This window comes from Diabrotica virgifera, chromosome 6 (assembly GCF_917563875.1).
Source record: "Diabrotica virgifera virgifera chromosome 6, PGI_DIABVI_V3a".
NCBI lineage: Eukaryota > Metazoa > Arthropoda > Insecta > Coleoptera > Chrysomelidae > Diabrotica > Diabrotica virgifera.
The window spans coordinates 93,053,317-93,071,587 of NC_065448.1; the positions used below are offsets into that span (position 1 = coordinate 93,053,317).

At 31.9% G+C, this 18,271-nt stretch overlaps 2 protein-coding genes across 5 annotated transcripts in view; both read left to right on the top strand.

Annotated features, from left to right (window-relative positions):
• The window catches only part of LOC114329196 (zinc finger homeobox protein 4), a 1,197,903-nt gene that overhangs the window by 998,290 nt on the left and 181,342 nt on the right, over positions 1–18,271 (top strand). The gene's annotated exons all lie outside the window — the stretch shown is intronic.
• The window catches only part of LOC126886122 (uncharacterized), a 114,069-nt gene that overhangs the window by 44,448 nt on the left and 51,350 nt on the right, over positions 1–18,271 (top strand). The gene's annotated exons all lie outside the window — the stretch shown is intronic.

Sequence of the window (18,271 nt, forward strand, 5' to 3'; positions counted from 1 at the left end):
GAACCTACCTTCAAAATAGTATGTAATGCTTTGATTTGAATAAGTTGATTACCATCAAAATTTCTACCAATATTCACCTAATATATTGATATTCCACAAAAATCAAACTAATTTAATTAAATTCGTATAAGTAAACAACTGTCAAAAGTTTATGGTGTAAACGATCAGCTGGTGTATATTCCCACATGACAGATACGGGAAGGCCACGCAATGGGAAAGTACTTTAATTTTCGATCGAAGGGAAGCGGGTTCGATCCCCATGCAAGTTACTATTTTTTTTATTTTTTTTTATACATTTTATGATTGTAAGTATATTATTATATGATTTTTTTTTCAGAAAATACGTATTTAGTTAAAATTTTTGGCAACAATTATTGTTCAGAAATCATTTCTTTGTGGCATTTTTCAACGTGTTTGTGTGTGTTTTATTCTTTTATTTTTTTAATTTTTGGTATTGTTTTAATAAAAATTTTTGGAAAGTAGTAAGTATTAAAATTAGTTTAATATTTACCTAAATTAAATATAAATAAACTGTTTAAAGTATATTGATTTCGTTGAAATCATATAATAGAAGCATACCTTCTTACGTGCGTACAAAGTACGCACATTCTTTTTTTCTTCTTTATTGACTGGCTTTACAACTCAGGGTGATCTTCGCCGCATCCCCTATAGCCTTCCATCTTCGACGATCTTGCGCTTTCATTTCCAATTGTTGTACCTCAATCCTATATAAATCGGCTTTAATATCATCCTTCCATCTTTTCCTGGGATGGCTTACTGGTCCTTTATTGTCTGGTCTGTCAGAAAACACTATCTTTAACATTTTATCTTACCACATGACCTGCCAATCTTATCCGGTTACCTTTTATATTATGTCTAATTATGTTTTCAGTACCATACTACACAGTCACCAATTAAGCATTGGGGTGCCTTCACTACTCCTTGTCAATTCATCTGTTTGATGGCCAAACATAATTCAGACAAAAGACCTAGAGGCAGACCTCCTCTGAGATGGGCAGATGATCTGAAACGAATTGCCGGGAAAAATTGGCAACAAGTAGCGTACAATAAAAAACAATGGAAAGGAAGACTTGACTAGGCTTATGTTCAGATGTGGACGTGAATGGCTAGAGGAAGAAGAAGATGTAAAACTCATGTTTCACTTCCATTTGTAACAACTGAGCGAATAATTGACATGTACATACAATATAGATGATAGGGAGTACAATGCTCTATTCCTCGCAGCTATCCTTGCTGATACCTCTTTTTCTATGTGGTTGTGATCTGTGATCAGATCATTTGTGTCTAATTTATATTTCTGTGTAAGTACGTTGACCTATAATAGAGCCTCTGGAGTTCCCAAATTGCTTCTGAAGCCGAATTGGGTATCGTATTTGTTTGCGTTTTTCAAAATTAAATGTGTTAATCACAATCACAATTTTAATAAAAAATACGTTTATTTTGACGTTTCGATATTCACTTCGCAAATGGGTCAAACATTGAAACGTCAAATTAAAAAGTCAATTTGCTTACTTTTATTATATTAGGATTTTGGAAACAGAAATTGAAACGTCAAAATAAACGTACTTTCACTCAAAACTGAGTAATCCTTATTACATACAGTAGATAATTATTATGGTAATGTATATAAATACCTTGTTTTCGGAGATTATGTTATCTTTGATTTTTTCACTATTAGATAATAGAGTTCTTTAACTCTTCTAACAATATATTGTGTATTTTTGTTTATAATAGGTATGTACATTTGCTTTAAATTAGTGAGTTTGGATTGTAAATAATATAAGCCAATGTATTTGGAGGAAATCTTTTTGACATTATTTTGCTGTTAATCAATTTATTGTGGTAAACACTAATACTTTCTTGAAGTAACATCAATATGGAGTGATTTGGTATTTTTAAGAAAATCAAGTTTGAAGTTTAACACCTTTCCTAAATTCTGCCGCTTATTTTTCCGCTAATAGTACAATTATATCAGATTACAAAAAATTTAGCATTTTATAAAATATTTTAGAATAAGAAACAGCACTTATATCCATTGTCTTCCAATTAAATACTTGGACTGTACTTGCATCTTTATTATTTTAAATACAATTGATATAAAAAATTGAATTTTTGTAAAAATAGTAAAAAATTGGCATATGCAATGCAAACAGTAGGAAACACACTAGAAATAAACTTAACTAGTCATCATCTTTCTCAAAGCAGTTATCTGATTCGTCGGGTGTTTCCTGAATATTATCCTGAGTGCCTTGATCTGGGATTTGTTGTCTTTCCTGTTATTGCTAAGACAAATTTATGTAGCAGTTGTGATGGATGGGAAGCACAAACTGCATTAATTCCATAAGATTAGCATACTTTGCCTGTTTTAATAATGGCTTTCTGGTTTCACATTGTAGATTATTTTGTACTATCTGAGATTTTTCCCGACGGTTCGGTTTCATGCCCAAATTTTCGAAAAGAGATTCAGTTCCCTACTGTTTTTGAAAAATAATGTATCAGTAATAATGTATTTCAAAACTAAGCCACTGCATTGCACGTATTTCCGGTATATTATCTTTATAGAACTGCCGAAGCGTATCTAAATTAACAAAATCCTGATCTTTCATCCTAACCACAATAAATTTTGAACTGGTCTTGGCAATCGTCTCTTCCCAGTGTTTTGGTACAAACATTTCTCTTTCAGTTTTTCTTTTTTTTTATCTCAATAAAACCAAATTTTTGTCGCACTCATTAAATGAATGTCCAGTTACGAAAAATCTGTGATCTACAGTTTTAATTTTCGTTGTTTCAATTAAGTACAGCCAGAATTTTACAATAAATGTAACTAACTTGCGCAAAAATATAATTACTAAAATTATTAGACTGCTGTGCCTGAGAGTAGCTAACCAACTATACCACTAATCTAACAAATATTAACGAGTTGGCTACCAAATGATATATAACTAACAATTGTTTGGAGGCCAAGGGATATAAGCGTACTCATATCCAATGGCTGCCAAATGATAAACAAACTATTTTCAGGTTATAAGTGAAATACCCATAGGTGTCACTACTGGTTTTAAATTCACTTGTATCCTTTGTCCCCAACATTAAAATGAGTATTAACTATCTATTACTGTACTTATCTCTAACTTGACCAAAATTGCACTTATACCCCTTGGCTTTTAGACGCCTCATATGGTATAAGTAGGTGATCAGATGTCAGTTTTTGAGGTCCTATAGAGCTGTCCAATCATGCCAAGTCATTTAAATTTTTTCCTGGTTGGAATAATATAAATTAAGAATCAACTATGAACAGATTGTTTGTATACAATGAACTAGCTAAAGCATAAATAGAATAAAAACATTAGGAAAAAACTGCTTATGAATATTTCTTTCAGTTTTGTTTTATAGAAAGCTATTAATTTAACAAAATTGCGTGTGGTCTCAAATTTATTCGTATTCTTCGATATCCAATGACTCATCTCAAATTAATTTAGTCTTTTATATTCTTTCGAATATATTTGTACATATTTCGAACACCTATGGTGTTAACTAACAATGTTTCTACCTACACACTTCGATGGTTTCAAAGAATGGATCTTTTTCTATGGAGGCATCGGCGTTTATATCAATATTGGCGGTTCTCGAAGGTATCACTTTCTAATGAGATGGGTAATACATTAAGTGATTCTAGAGGCAGTGTTATTGTCAATTATTTCTTCACATAATTTTCTGACGTTGTTCGTTATTGTTAATTAGATAACGGTACTTGGTAAAGTTCAATAGTTGCTATTTAATGTTATTATCATTCATGCTTCTTTATACGATTATCCATATCCGCAGTGCAAATTGTTAATAGTTGAATATAGTAGTAGCGACTAGTAGAAGAGACATGTAAATTCCGAAGCTATTTTGTTGTGGAATTTCTATAGTTTACTATATTTAATAGGAATAAATCATAATTTTAATTGAAAATACGTTTATTTTGACGTGTCGAAATACTATTCGATAATAATTTTTTGAACATAAAACTGAACCTCACCTAGGCTCTCTTTTCCATTAAATTATTTTTAGCATGCAGAACACAAATACATATATTAAAAATTTTTCATTAAAACCATATTCTTGGATCCCGCGTACCAAAAAAAAAGTTTATTAATAGCAAGCTGAAAATTTTTTAATAGCTTAACGGTGTCTAGTCGGACAAACTTTGATGTACAGGAACACTGGAACAGGGGAAGTTTAGACTGCTATTTATCACCAACATAATTCCTGTCATTTGACATGTTACGTGTAGGACTTACTAAAATACCCAACATATTTGTCGGACATAGATTTTTTCATATATTACATCAAAGTTTGTCCGACTAGACACAGTTAAGCTATTAATAAATTTCAGCTTGCTATTAATAAACGTTTTAGTCGTACCATGACATGTTTTAGTTTTAGTAGCAATTCGTGTTTGATATTAGTAGCAATTCGTGTTGATATGTAACAAAAAAGAATGAATGTTTTTACTGCAAAAAAAGTCGTACAGTAGGTGGTCCTGTAGACTAGCTCAAAGCTTCAGACTAAGATTTCTATTTTTATAAAATGAAATAAAGTAATTTGATTATTTATTTTTAATTTTTTTCATTTACTATACAGTTGAGTCCGCGAATCTTTACTCGTGCGTCATCATTTAAAGCATACGAAATAAGTCAATGATAAGTCGGAAATTGAAATTTACTAAACGCAACAGCAAGTGATAGTAAGTGACTTGCTGTTGCGTTTAGTAAATTTCAATTTCCGACTTATCATCGACTTATTTCGTATGCTTTAAATGATGACGCACGGGTAAAGATTCGCGGACTCAACTGTATTTAAATTTTCGCTAAGAAAATAATATTTAAGAATTACATAAAACCGCTAGTAATTAATGTCCTTCTTATAGATTTTAATAAAAGTGAAAAAGTATACATGTTGTATAACAGACTCACCTCGTCCTGTAAATGGACTCTTTCAACTGTTTGTATCAGTACATAGCGTAGATAGTGTTTCAGTACATAGCAATTTTCCTATGAAACTCATTTAATGGTGTTCCTTCCGTAAGCTGTGCCGTGGCGCAATTTTTGTGAAATATTTTCTTCCTATGTCGATTATAAACTAAATGCCAGATTTATTTTAACAAACATTAAATGCTATTCTAGATCAATGCCAAACCTTGTATAAATCAATTAAAATGTTTTTATAATACACATTAATATTTTGATCACATAATCGAGGTTTATTACAAATCTCTAAACAAATTTAAAACCACTATTAAATTGCTTTTAATATGCATTTAAAAAATTAAACACGTAATTCATCTAAAAAATTAGAAAAACTTTTATTATTAAAATTATGAAACAGCTAATACAATTTAGGCTTGAATAGAGAAAAATATTATTTAGATCAATTACGCAAAAATGGCCAAATGACAAATAAAAACCTAGGAAATTGTAACCATGTAATAAACGAATACATCGATAAGAAACAAATTGACTTTTTCTTCCTAAATTTAAATTGAAATACGCGTAATTATCAACGACTGAATGGTTAAATTATTTATTGCGTTCGTTAATCACGTAGTGGTTTTTTGAATTTTGCGTAAAAATGATAATGTTGAAAATTATTATAAATTATTAATGGTTGATTGCATGGTAATACTCAACATTTTAACAAAAAATCATTTATTTATTGTGTATATTAGTTTTTTTTTCAAATTGAACAAATAACTTTTAAATTAGTTTTAAACTACTAATGTACCCAAAAATCCTAACGCCGACTATAGTGCCTCTATCTGCTAAACAATGTACTAATATGTTTGGATATTATCATCACTATCTTTACTTTATCTACCACTGTTTTGAAGAGTTCTATTGATCTGCATTTAGCCCAGTCCCTTAAATTCTTCAATCCGGATACTCTTCTTCCTATGCTCCTTCCTCTTCTTATCTTTCACTGTATTATCAGTCTTAGCAGTTCATATCGCTATCCCCTCATTACGTATATGATTTCGTATTCTTCACCCACTTCTCGCAATGCTTCCATGTTCGTTTTCTTCTGTGTCCATGCAATTCTGAGCATACCTCTGTAACACCACATTTCAAGTGACTATATAGATTACTTTTGTATTCTTGCTAATAACTCAATTACAATTCTTCTGCATAAAAAGGGTGACAACATGAACCTAGAGAATTACAGGCCAATTTCTCTACTCAACCATTTATACAAACTGTACACCAGAATGATAAAAAATCGATCGGAAGCAAAATTTGAGCTGTACCAACCAAAAGAACAGGCTGGTTTACGCCCCAACTACGGTACAAATGACCACCTACAGTGCATCAAAGTCTTGATTGAAAAATCAATTGAATACAATAGACCTATAGTTCTAACGTTTGTAGACTTCCATAAAGCGTTTGATACTATCGAACTACCCGCACTACTTAAGGCATTGTAAGACTGTCGAATTGATCATAGGTACACCAATATTATAGAAAATATATACAGAAATGCTACAACTATAAATCTGCACGTTCATACCAATAAGATATATATATCAGGAGAGGTATTCGACAGGGAGATACTATGTCGCCTAAGTTGTTCATTACTGTACTTGAACATGCTTTGAAATCACTGGAATGGGAAAATAGAGAAATAAATATCGATGGTGAGATGCTTAGTCATCTACGATTCGCAGATGATATTGTTCTGATTTCAGATGACCTAAAAACTGCCAATGATATGTTGAATGAACTCCGCGATGCAGCACGTAAAGTAGGTCTAAATATTAATTACCAAAAGACCAAAATGATGACGAATTTAGTTCCGAGCGATCCTTTAAAGGTAGAAGACGTCCAAATTTAAGTTGTTGACAGCTACATATACCTTGGACATACGGTAAAAATTAGCAGAGACAATCAAACTGCTGAGCTGCTAAGAAGAATAACTCTGGGAAGGGCAGCATATAGAAGACTACGTGATATTTTTAAAGGTGATATACCTATCAGCTTAAAAAGAAGTGCCTTTAATCAATGTGTCCTGCCTGCCTTTTCTTAGATGTGGCGCAGAGACACTTACCCTAATAAGGACATCTGCACGAAAACTACAAGTGACGCAACGTAGAATGGAAAGATCATTGTTGGGCATAACGTTAAGAGATAGGGTAAGAAACAAAGAAATTCGTAGAAGAAGTGGTGTAGAAGACATAATAAAACACATAGCCAAAATTAAATGGAAGTGGGCAGGACACGTCGCTAGAATGAGAGATGATAGGTGGACCAAAAAAAAAATCTTGGAGTGGAGACCGAGAGCGGATAGACGAAACCCGGGAAGACCACCCACAAGATGGACTGACGACATCAAGAGGATTTGTACAAACTGAATTGTAGCAGCGCAGGATAGATCTGAATGGAAGTTTTTCGAGGAGGCCTATGTTCAGCAGTGGACGACTATGGGCTAATGATGATGATTCTTGCCGGTGTCCAACTTTTACACGTAACACGTAATATCTCAGAGCTCTTAATCTCAGTTCTAATCTAAGGCCTTTATTTCAGATTGTCTTGATTTTTACAAATGCATTTCTTACTATTATCCTGGTCCTTATTTCTGTTTGAAATGGTTATTATTTTCTGAAATCAAGATTCCCAGGTGTTTGTATTTGTCAACCCTTTTTATCGACACAGCTCTCAAATGTAAGTTTGTTTATATTTAGTCTTTTTATATTCGTTTTCAGTCTATATTTTTCACAAAAACTGCTTGTCTTGTTTAGTAGTAGTTGGAGTTGTTCAGTAGAGCTTGTCATAATCACGGTGTCATCTGCATATCTTATGTTGTTACTAGTTCTTTTAATTATTATTCTTTCACTTTCACATATTGGTACTTCTTTAAAAATGAATTCACTATATGCGTTGAACAATAATGGAGGCATAATACATCCCTCCCTAACTCCTCTCCTTACTTCAATTTCTGAACTGGGTTCGTTATCTATTACCTACAATTTGTGCTCTTTGATTCCAGTAAAGGTTTGTTATTATTCTATGTCCATTTTTTTGTCTACAACTATTGTCTTTAGAATTTGGACTCATTTTTCATGGCTTACTTATTCAAGTCCTAGGTCAGGGTTGTTCCTAGGCCATTTCTCAACCCAAACTGACCATAATCTATTTTTTATTAAAGTTTTGTATTTATACGAGCATTATATTTCGCTCACCATTAACTATAACAAAGGCTTCAGTTCCATGTAAGTGAATATAAAACAAGAAAACGCAAGTCACCAGCACACTTATGCTAGTTGAAATATGAATAAACATATACGCAAATAAGTTGAAAGGTTAAAACAAGATTTCTTCATCCAAACGCCTGATACGTGGTCACCTAACCTAACCTAATACATCGATATGACAAAACGACTTTAAAATATTATTTATCAGAAATGAAAATTGTTCATATATTACTTGTTTTAACACAACGCGGTAAGAGGTAACGACTGGTAAACTCTTTGAGCTGTGGAATGCAGAATTAGATGAGTTATGTATAAAAACCTTAAGGTAGGTACGTATCCTACACGGTGCTCCGTGCTCCTTGTAGCAGCTCCACATAGTGAATACGTTGGTGCTCGCCGCTCAGGGCTCACCCTTTTCGATTCAACCGGTTTGCGGTTTATATGTAGGAGAGCGCATGCCGTATCCATTTGAACAGCTACACGCTACACGGAGCACCTACGTACCTTCTAATATTCGAAAGATTTGGCTTGCGCCCCCCGAAAAACTACAGAAACATATTTAATTCTAAAGCGGATTTTTACTCAGCTATTGCCACTGCTGCTGCCGCTGACGGAAATATTGCCCGAAATACGATATCGACGCGAGTGAGGTGTTCACATCAGTTCCTAGCCAATGTCCTCACAACTCATTACCGAACGACTCACAAGAATGGAATGTGAAGTGAGTAAGAGAGTGAGTAGCTGAACGTGAATGCCAGTCTTTTGACTTCCATCTCGAAAACCGACTTTTGAGGCATCGTCGTGGAGTGGCAGTAGCATGAGCAGCGCGAGTGAGTTATTTACACATTCACGCTGCCCACTTCCCTGTCCAACAGGAGTAAGTATAAATGCGGTATAAAGGATGCCTGTCATGTCATTATCTGTGTTTAGGGTTTCCTTTGTTACTGAGCATTGAACTCCCATTTTCAGTACCGTTAAGAAGTTTATGATCAAAATAATTATTGTCAACTTCCTTCCAATTTTTGGTCGAAATAACCAACGAACTAAAGTATTTATAAAGTAAAATATAATTTTTATTTAGTTAATACTGTGTTCTGTAATAAAATAAAAGGTAATTTAACGAATTAAAAAAATGTTTAATACTTTATTATTGTTTGGTTTGGTAAACGCAAACAAACAATGCATATCTTTAAAGAAGTAGAAAATAGTAAGGATTTCGAAACACCTGCTCGCTGTAATAGACATCCGAGATTTTTCGTAAGATTCCTAGAAGTAAGTAGGAAGACAAGTTGATTTGCGGCCAAACGATACGGAGGATCGAGATGTGGATGTGCAGTCGGTGAATTGGCGTGCAGTCGTAATTTTAATGTGAACCGTCGTAAAATGGTTACACAGACGATTTACAGTAATTAACGACTGCTTGTTTACACTACCGTACGCCGACGATGTGTCCAATCCGATACATACACACACGAATCTATCGAGTCGTTGTAACAGCCGCGTTGGAAGACGGTGTTAAAATCCGCGTGTTTCTTTGCAAGAAGGAAAGATTTACATCCTCGACTTAGCTATGTAAGCCCAGGAGATTCTTTCGCAATAAAATTATTTATTAAGGATATGATCAATAATCAATATCTGATATTATTAAAGTGATAAAATATAGTAATACTAAAAAGGAAATAAAATGAAATTTAAAATTTAATAGAATATAGTAGTAGAATGTAAAATACGTAGATTATCTTTATTTTCGCATAATTACATGTTATCTCAATACAATTTCAGTTACAAAGTATGACTTGAGTTTAAATAAGCACAGTTTATAGTCCACCATCATAAGAATTCTTCTTCCGAGGGCAAAAAATAAATTTCAAATAAAAACTAATCTACCAGACGTAAGAAGGATGAAAATGGCAAACAAAATGAGGGTTACAATAAAATTGGTCAAATAAAGTACCGGGTGTCCACTTATATTTTCCCCCATTTAACTGAGTTTATTCGTATATCCTTTATACCACTTTGATAGTCATTGGAATCTAATGAATTTTATTAAAATACAGTTTCTATATTTTGCAAATACGAGCCCTTGCTCTCGGATTCGCACTAAGAGCAGATTGATCTAATTGTATCGTGGCTCTCCAGGAAGTCATCAGTCTCTTTTATTGGAGAGGAATTTCATAATTATTTTTACACGGTATTGCTTTTGAGTTTACTGAAAATTTCGTTTTGATTCTTGATTTGTTCAATAAAACTATGATTCGACATCACAATACCGTGTGTCCACTTATATTATTTTCCCCCATTTTAACTGCCTATAACTTCTAAACGGCTCAAGATAAAAATATGCGGTTTTCGCTGAAATGTTTTATTTTAGTAAAAGTTTTGTCTGAATGGATTTAATTTTTTATATCGCTTTTAAATACGAAAAAAAATGGCGGATTTTTGAAAAAACATTGTTTACTTTTTTTAATGGAACATCCAGTATATTTTTTTGTAAATTGAAAGAAAGGTCATTCACCTATCCAGCAATTTAAAGTTTTTCAAAATCAGTTGTCAAATCACTGAGTAATTAATTTTTAAAATGAGAGGTGCAACGTGGATATCACATCTAAGCAAATTGATATTGTTATGTGATTTTCACATTGCATCTCTCATTTTAAAAATTAATTGCTCACTCATTTGACAACCGATTTTATTTAAAAAATTTATATCGCTGGATAGGTAAATGACCGTTTTTTCAAGTTTTTAGATAAATGACCATTTTTTATATCGCTTTTAAATAAAAAATGGCGGATTTTTGAAAAAAAACGTTGACTTTTTTTATTAAAACACCTAGTATATTTTTTGTAACTTGAAAAAAACGGTCATTTACCTATCCAGCAATATAAAAAATTTTAAAATCGGTTGTCAAATGAGTGAGCAACTAATTTTTAAAATGAGAGATGCAATGTGGAAATCACATAACATATAATATGTATCAATTTGCTTAGTTATGTTATTTCACGTTGCACCTCTCATTTTAAAAATTAATAACTCAGTGATTTGACAACTGATTTTGAAAAACATTATATCGCTGGATAGGTGAATGACCTTTCTTTCAATTTACAAAAAAATATACTGGGTGTTCCATTAAAAAAAGTCAAAAACGTTTTTTCAAAAATCCGCCATTTTTTTTTTCGTATTTGAAAGCGATATAAAAAATTCAATCCATTCAAACAAAACTTTTACTAAAATAAAACATTTCAGCGAAAACCGCATATTTCTATCTTGAGCCGTTTAGAAGTTATAGGCAGTTAAAATGGGGGAAAATAATATAAGTGGACATAGCTATTGTGATGTCGAATCATAGTTTTATTGAACAAATCACGAATCAAAACGAAACTTTCAGTAAACTCAAAAGCAATACCGTGTAAAAATAATTATGAAATTGCTCTCCAATAAAAAAGACTGATGACTTCCTGGAAAGCCACGATACAATTAGATCAATCTGCTCTTAGTGCCAATCCGAGAGCAAGTGGCCGTATTTGCAAAATATGTAGAAACTGTATTTTAATAAAATTCATTAAATTCCAATGACTATCAAAGTGGTATAAATGAATAATCTCAGTTAAATTTTTAAGAAAAGGTATTTTTCCAGTTCAGTAGAAAATAATCTAAATAAGAACAATGCCCAAACCTGTTCAGCCAACTGAACATCTGATGACTTTGTATAGAACAAAGTATGGATCCTATAATAACCAAATTGCTGGAAAACAATAGATAAATTGAGACTAACCATCAATAATATATCAAGGAATACCAAATCATCACTTTCATTGTTCACTTTGGATTTTATGAAAACCACTAATTTTATAAAATTCTCCTATCAAAGTGTTAGTTGCCAAACTCCCTCGATACGTCTAAAGGTGGGAAACTTTCAATATAATGTAAATTTATAGGTTTCTACTGATAATTTCCCTCCTCTACTAGTTTCATCTCTTTTTATTTCACAACGTCCGTTGTTGTTTTCCGTCTTTTACAAGTTATTTTGCCGGTTATTAGGCCACTCATCACTGTTTATACACTGTTTATATCACTGTTTATACAGTGATGAGAGCGCTAGTAACCAGCACAATAACGCAAAAGATGGAAAACATATTAAGTTGTGGGATAAAACGAGATGAAACTAGTAGATGTGAGAAATTTAGCTATAAAAACCTATAAATTTACATGAAATTGATAGTTTCCCACCTTTAGACGTATCAGAGGAGTATGTCAACTAAAACTGTCACTATCACATTGGTAGTTGCCAAAATCGTCCGACACGTCTAAACGTGAGAAACAATAAATACAATACAATACAAACAGTCACCTTTACTAGTTTCATCTCAATTTATTGCACAACGTATTAAATTTTTCATCTTTTGCGTTATTTTGCCGATTATTAGCGCGCTCTTCACTGTATAGGAATATTGTACGTTTAAAAACATTCTTTATAGTATTATAACAAGTATAGTATTTTAGTTCCAGGTCATTAAAACTTGCCATTAACCGGTTTAAAAATATCGCCATTTAGTTTTCTATTAATGCGAATACCTTGCGGTAATTAACATATAGGCAATGATCTAGAAACGTATTAGCATTAATAAAAATAAACATAACGTATCATTCCATGTTATATTCCTCAACTACAAAAACAATGGCATAAATGGGTACCATAACCGTTCTAGTTTTTAGTCCAAAGTTTTTCTCTTTTAAGAAATATTAATTGATAAAACCAGACCGCGTAAAAATATAACTTTTTACGACCAGCAAGTTTATTGAATTGCATCTTTTGATTTACATTAATTTCAAGATGAATTAGTATTCTATCTTCGTGGATGATACAATGTGATCGAGGAGATGAATAGGTGTGAAAGGGGCAAAAAGCTGTACTGAGGCTAATTTGGAATATAGATTGTTAAGAGTAACAAAGTGATCAGTCTAGCTGTGACATATTGAAACTCGAATAATGTTTACAATTAACTAATTAAAATAGTCATTTTTTTTACTTATGATAGACTGTATCGACACCCCCCATTGAACAGTTTTAACTCATTTTTAGCAATTTTGCAGGAGAGGCAAAAAACGAAAACATTAATTTTTAAAAATTTGTAGCGAAATTATTAGACTATTTTACACTAATGTGATATGAATTTATACCATAATAAAGAATTACTGTGAGATGTATGTTTTGTAATTTTATTAGCTATTGAAAATCTTGGGTTTAATTGAGATACAACCTTGAGATTAAACATGAGTATTAGTATAAAAAGGTCGTTTTTCATATGGATGCTATACAATGTGCAACTTCTCTCACTACTTACATACATTCAAAACGAACAATTTCTCAGGCTGTGAGAAAAGTCGGCCATTGCAGTGAGAAATATTTTTCTCGCGGGTTCCATACGTAGAATTGCGGTTTCCATGGAAGCATGCACAATACAAACACAAATATTTTTGTCAAATAAAATGTGTCAAATCAAAACTTACCAGGAATTACCTTTCAAAACTGTTCAAATATAACTGGTAACTATAATTTTAAATAAATACAAGTATATAAATATTAAGAATATTAAATACCTACATATGTGTATAATATGTATTTTATTTCAATTTTGGCATATAATCTACATAACAGCACCTAAATTATTTAATTTTGAAGTTTGAACTCTTGACAAAACTCATCCATAGAAAAAGTACAGTGTACAACACGTGAGAAAACGACATATTTCTCCCTCGCAACAAACTTCTGCGCTCGTGAGTCGTGAAATATGTCTTTTTTCTCTCTTGTACAATATACTAAACTCGCCTAACAACCATTTTACACTCTTCGTGTTAATTATTTTTCCTGTTTAACTATTAAAAGGTTGTATGTTTTGAGTTATTTGCAATATAATAGCTAGGAGAAAATTAGTTTTTATGGTATATTTAAATAAAATATCAACTCACAGTTTACACAATTTTAATTGGAAATTATAAATTTTACAATAACAATAATATTCTATCACTACGAAAAAAACATGCTATAAAATATCTCAAATTTTTCGCATTTTTATTGCGTATCTGTAAATATTTAATTGTAAACCATTTTACTTTATTACTTTACTCTTTTACTATTAATATGTATCTACCTCAAAATTAACATGTGTGTCCTTAAATATAGTCCGTCCGCTATAACTTTTCCCATACGGTACGATTCATTTTCAATCAAATTAAGTCAAAACAGAAAGTGAAGCGTACGCCGATGTGTGTAGTATACAGTGCGTCCATAAAGTAACGCATAAATTCATTATTTCGTAAAACGGCGACTTTAAGGAAAAATCCCGAAATAGGTCGATTTTTATTTTTAATTTCCGATTTTTTGGCATATATATCATACTAGTGACGTCATCCATCTGGGCGTGATGACCTAATCGATGATTTTTTTAAATGAGAATATGGATCACGTGATAGCTCATTTGAAAGGGTATTCAATTCTCTATTCACTAATGTAAACATTAACATAATTATTTATACAGGGTGTGCAAAAAAATATTTTTTTAATTAAAATAATTGAGACAGAAAGAAGAATCTATGTAATTTATTTAATTCAAAATGCGTTTTACCACTGTCATAACACAGAAAAAAATTTTATTTGACAAATAAACATTGATTTTCGCTTAAACGAAATGTTCAAATTGGCAAGAGGCAGGTGGGTGGCAGCTTTAACATTGAATTTAAGCGAAAAACAATATTTATTTCTCAAATAAACATTTTTTTCCTGTTTTCTGACAACATTAAAACGTATTTTGAATTAGATAAATTACATACATTCTTCTTTTTGTCTCAATTATTTTAATTAAAAACATGTTTTTTTGAACACCTTGTATAAATAATTATGTTAATGTTTATATTAGGGAATAGAGAATTGGATACCCTTTCAAATGAGCTATCACATGGCCCCTATTCTCATTTAAAAAAATCATCGATTACGTCAACACGCCCAGATGGATGACGTCACTAGTATGATATATATGCCAAAAAATTGGAAATTAAAAACAAAAATCGACCTGTTTTGTGATTTTTCTTTAGAGTCGCCAGTTTACGAAATAATGAATTTATGCGTTACTTTATGGACGCACTGTATAGTATACAGTATACAAAATGTATATACACATCGACGTTCGTTTCAATTTATGTTTTGACTTAATTTGATTGAAAATGAATCGTACCGCATGGAAAAAGTTATAGCGGACGGACTATAGGTTAAAATTTAGAATTTGCTTCTGATTTATTTCAGTTACGGATTTAGGCTTGCCTGATGCTTTGGCATATCGTATCATGGTTATCCATTGGTGTGGAGCATATACGATTTAATGTTTTTTCCGTTTTTCTATAAGGGCATGCATTGAATCACCCTCGTTTTGTGAATGTGCCATTTCAAAAAATACATGTGTAATGTTAATATTAAACTTTTTCACTACATAGAAGTAGGTAGCAAACACTATTCTATACTTATTTTGTCCACCACAACTATCAAAATGGAAAAAAAAGTCTGTAGATTCTTTTTTACTTTTATTTCGATAAATTAACTTATGAGATGCACCATATGCTTGAATACTTTATAAATTAAACATATAAAACAAAGTTGAAACTCATTTAAAAACCTTGTTAATCGTGAAGTATAAAGAAAGTAAATATTTAACATAGGGAGCATCCAGTGTTACTGCCTTTTTCAAGCTAAAATGGCACACGTAACTTAAAATACAACTTTTTTCAATGGAGTATTAGCCAAACTATTGAGAATGTAACTGTCGTTTATATTGATTTGTGCGCAATTCTTTGCTGAATTCGCCAGTGTTGAAATCTGAATAAAGATGTAACTTGAGTTACAACCTTGTTCGATAGGGGTGTCGAATTATCAACACATTTGTCTATTTTTTGAAATTTGTCTGTCAAAAAACACAACTGCTCAATATAAAAAAAATATGCAAGATGGAATGCTTCGATCACCTTCTGGGACACCATGGACAATAATAATGTTGAATGCAATTAAAACTGTAAATGATTATCATCATATATAGCCGATTCGCTAATCTGAGACATAATTGTCTACACTACAACCACAATAAAAATGCACTACCTATAGAAATAAACAAACCAAAACACTTTAAATGTTCGAGGAGCACTCCCAAATCATGATTTTGGAGTGCTCCTCGTGCTTGTTTATTTCTAGTGCATCTTTATTGTGATTGTAGTGTAGACAGCTGTGTCTCAGATTAGCAAATCGACTATACCTACAACAGCTCTATCAGCAGCCTCTCCTTGACACATAGCAATTTATGTCTAAGGGGTGATTAGGAACACAAACAAAAACTATTCTAAAGACACTAAATTTAGTAAACACTTTCCGAGCAAGAGCGATGACTAAAACTGCCGAACTTTTATTATTTCTCCATTAGCGGTGTAAATTAGGCATGTTCGTGTCTGTAATTCAATTACCCTCGTCGAAACAAATCGAACTATAAAGGTAGACAACTAATTACAGTTTCGGTCATAATCAAACCAACGTTAATTGCCGGCGGGCCAAAAAATGAACAACTTTCGTGTTCAATCAGATATTCCTTGAAAACAATTGGAATTACTCACTCGCCGCTCGGGATTACAAACAAGACAAAACCAATTTGATTTCATTTGCACTCTCACAAAAATAAATGACAATCGTGGAAAGCAATCTAGATGTTTATCAGTTTTTGTGTATGTAGATTGTTGTTTGGCGCTAACAGACATTAGCTTGGATCACGAACAGGCTTTATCTGATTGTTTTCTTGATTCTTAGACAAAAATCTTTCAAATTTCATTGTATTAGCAAAGTTTAAACGGTTTTCAAATGGACTGGTTTGGAATTGCTTTAGAGGATAAAAGTTTGGTCTATAAGGATCGAATGATATAGACGTTTTAATGGAATTTCGAAACTCGTAGTAACCTGGTGAAGGTTTATTTATAATTAAATATTCCCACATTTAAACGAATCTGAGGTTCCCAAGTAGCACAATAAAAACATTTTAGTCTTATTTAAGGTATATAAAGGTTTTATTGTGGTACATAAGAAGATAATGGTTTTAAAGTTATCTTGTAGATATACTGCCAGAACTTTAAAACTGTTGCATTTGTCACTAGTTTTAAAGTATCTAATAAGAGTATCAAATAAAACTAATTAATCTTAATAGATAATTTGTCTTATTGTAGTTTTAAAACGGTTTATTCTCAGTTCACTTTAAAACAAATCAGTTTTATTAAGAACTTCCGTACTGTTTGGTTTTATTAGATTCTAGTTTGTTATATTTTAGTTTTATTGCAGTTTTAAAGATTCTCCTAATATGGCTAATAAAACCTATTATTAAAACTACTTGATCTCAAGACAATTATGTCAGTAAAACATATGCCTTAAAACTATATTTTTAGTTTTCTTTAAAGTTGCTTTCTGAAAAGCAATTAGTAGGCTATATTAAAACTAAACGCTCTTAACTGAATTAATTTGGTTATCGTAAAGACTAAACTATGCTTCTTGTTAGAAACAATAAAACTAAACTCATCCCCTCTTTTTTCATGTCCAAAATGGTCGGCAATTGGTTTTAGAGGGAAACAGGGGTGTAGTCTGTTGTAAAAAGTGAAAGTACATTTAGTATGGAAGAAAGTCGCAAGTACTTAAAATATAAACGAACTGGTCATTCTAAAAGAAAAATACAACATACACAGCACTACGACGCCTCGATTTTAGGTTAGATTCACATTAAAACCGAGTGGCATTATTGACGGCAGCATTAAAACTAAACGGTTTTAATTTCAAGGTAACCTTGCTTTTATGTAGGATATATGCTCTTGAAAAGGTATCAAATAAAACCATTTGATCTTAACAATTCTCTGTCGATAGACCAAATAGTTATATTTGGATTTCGGCCATATTGCTCTCTGGAGATGCTGAAAGCCATGATAGATTACAATATAAGGCTTACAGTAAAA